We start from the raw sequence: 3,143 nt of genomic DNA on the forward strand, positions 1-3,143 counted from the left end.
AGGCTCACGAACAATTTGGACAACCACGTACCTTCCGCAGATTCAGAGAGATCAGATTTTTAGGAATATGTACGTAATATATTGCAGCGTTTAAATTTCTTTTCAAAATGCAAGGCTACGGAATGTCAGGCCCTGAGCCTTTAAAGACATGAGTCAAAATAAGCAAAGACGGAGCAGAGGACAGCAGCACATTTGTCAAGTGAAGTGGGATATCATGATGTAGTTGGGAAGGCACTTCTGTCAGTTGTGGCAGTTTCCTGAACATTGGTGGTGTAATTTAGACATATCATCATTTGTAGGAGAAAAGAGTATTTAAAATTGCAAAAGAATTATGAACTGAGCAAGATTTTTTGAAAAGTAATGTCCTCTAAAAGCCAAGCACCACAGACAGATTTATCCATTGCCCAGCAAGGATGATTCACAAATCAAGGCATGAAAATTTATCTGATATTGTAGCACAACATCACTTCTGACTACTGTGTTGAGAAACTGTGGATAAAGAGTTTTCTTTGACTAGGCAAACCAATGCAGACTTTCAGTTACAGCCTACTGTAGTAGTAGATGATAGATGTTAGCACCTTCTTCCTTTGGTTTCTGCACTAGCAATAAGCGATATCCCACATTATACAGTTCTCACTGTCAACACCTTCCCATCAAGAGCAAGACTGTGCCAGATTCACCCAGCAGTTATTCCTTTCACCATCTTCATACCTTTGTCAATAGCTTTTTGTCAAAATAGCCTGAGAGATCCAAAAACTCAGGACACTGCACAAGTCAATGCATGCATACCTCGAGCAGTAACTGTGACATTGCTCTGCCATTGCTGCGCTGACTATGAAGCATCCAGCCTGGGTGACACACATGTGAAATCTTCAGATGTACAACATGGTGCTCTGATGAGCTTCCTGACCAGAACTGCCAAATTAACACCCTATTAATGATTTAGTCTGGCACTTGCACACCAAACTGAAATTGCATGCCTTATGAGAAAGCTAGATCAAGACTAACATCTCAAATTTCTTATTTAGGCAGACCTTCCAAAAGTTTCCAGAGGACCAGTTGACATTTTCCTTCTTTTTTTCATGTGAGGAATGGCTGTGAGAGCTGGGACTCTTCAGCTCAGAGAAGAGAAGACTCAGGGGCATCTTATCAATGTGTATAAATACCTGATGGGAATGAATGAAGATGAGGGAGCCAGACTCTTCTCAGTAGTGCCTACTGACAGGACAAGAGGTAATGGATGCAAATTAAAACACATATTCCATCTGTACTCAAGAAAACAATTTTTTGCCGTAAGGGTGGTCAAACACTGGCACAGGTTGCCCAGAGAAGTTGTTGAGCCTCCATCCTTGGAGGTATTCAAAATCGGATTGGACATGGTCCTGGGCAACCTGCTCTAGGTGACGCTGCTTGAACTGGGGAGTTGAGCTATATGACGTCCAGAAGTCTCTTCCAAACTCAACCATTCTGTGATTCTTTTTACTCATAAATCATCAGCTCTGATGTACACTGGAAAGGTTTTTGGGACAATGGATGATCCCACACTGCTCCACTAGGATTCATCTCCAAACAAAATCTATGTATTCCAGAATATCATACAACAGCCACAGTCAGTCATACTAGATCTCTGAAATATAAGAGAAAAAATATAGTGCTATTGTGGACTGGAAGTGCAAATGGTAGATTATGCAAATTGGTATTTATTGCAGGTGTTGATGGAAATATTTTAAATTTATTCCAGGGTTATGGTACTTGGTCTTGGAAATCTAACTCTCTTCGGAATCTCACAACTAGTGTACCAGGAAATTAATCTGCTTCTCAGGCCCGGAAAGAGTTCTGGTTGCCCATGAGAAATCAGATGACTTTCTGCAAGAGGATGTAATACAATACTGAATGTTCAACACAGTTGAGGTAACTAAGTAATATATCGAAGAAATTTGGGCTCTCTTTCTGCAAACACTTCAACTGGTAGTTAGCTTTCTTCTAATAGTTTCAGAACCACTGGTCATACTGACTATTTGCATGACTGGAAACATAAGTCAAAATACAGTCTATTAGTAAGGTGACCCTGAAGACCCAGACTCACCAAATAGGCATGGGGACCAAGATGGAATTTGGTTATGTGATTTGAATCTTCATCATAAAATTCAATACAACAAATCATGAATATATCTTCATGATATAGTTCACATTAAAATGTGAAACTACAGCCAATAAATGTATTTAATTTGAAAATTTATGTCCTACCAAGCCTGATTCTAGAGTAAGGCTAAGTCAGCATCTTCTTAATACCCTTTCCATCACACCTCAAATCCACAGATATCCCTTTTTTCTTGTTAAAAAAAACAGGACAGGTCATATTCTTGGCTGATTTAAGTAATATGATGTAGAGTTACAACCACCAATTCTCTGACCCAGAAGTGCAGCTCCAGGACAGAATATACACATTTTATGAGGAAAATTAAATGGAAACAGGTTAAATTACAAAAAAACAATTAAATGCCTACAAACAGTACTTCTTCACTTTTACTGATTAATTTATATCATCTACGTACAAGATTTGCAAATGGTAAGTGAAATATGGCATCTGGCTGGGAACTAAACGGTGTTTTTAATAGATCTCAGAAACATGTCTCTTAAAAAGCAAGACATTCAGCGCTCTTATCTTACACTGAATAATTAGTCTTAATAGTGACAAACTGCTTCCAAATGAATAAGCTTTTCATAGGAAACTCTATCAAATTTCAGTGGAAATCTGATCATTTCTGAAAATTTCTCATGGAAAAAAAATGGCTCAACACTTTATGCATCCCTTAAAAAACAAGGATTCCTTGGTACTATCTCATTTAATAAAGATGTTGCAAACAATAAAAGCTCCAAATGTTACTCATACTAAGCAGTTTTGATTACTTGTGGTTTTCATCTGATTAAAATGTATTGAAATTGGCATACAGGTATTTAAATTTATCTAGAGTTTGATAAATTAGATAGAATTATATTCCAGTTTATGTTCTTTGTATTTCAGTCTAGTTTTGTACTTCAAATTTGTATTTCAATTTATGCAAGATAGTAAATGACATGCCTAGGAAAAACTTAAGATTAATAATTTTAGTTTTGCTTTGCATGAAACATCTGTCTTTTTG

Source organism: Grus americana, chromosome 2, assembly GCF_028858705.1.
Source record: "Grus americana isolate bGruAme1 chromosome 2, bGruAme1.mat, whole genome shotgun sequence".
In the NCBI taxonomy this organism is placed as follows: domain Eukaryota; kingdom Metazoa; phylum Chordata; class Aves; order Gruiformes; family Gruidae; genus Grus; species Grus americana.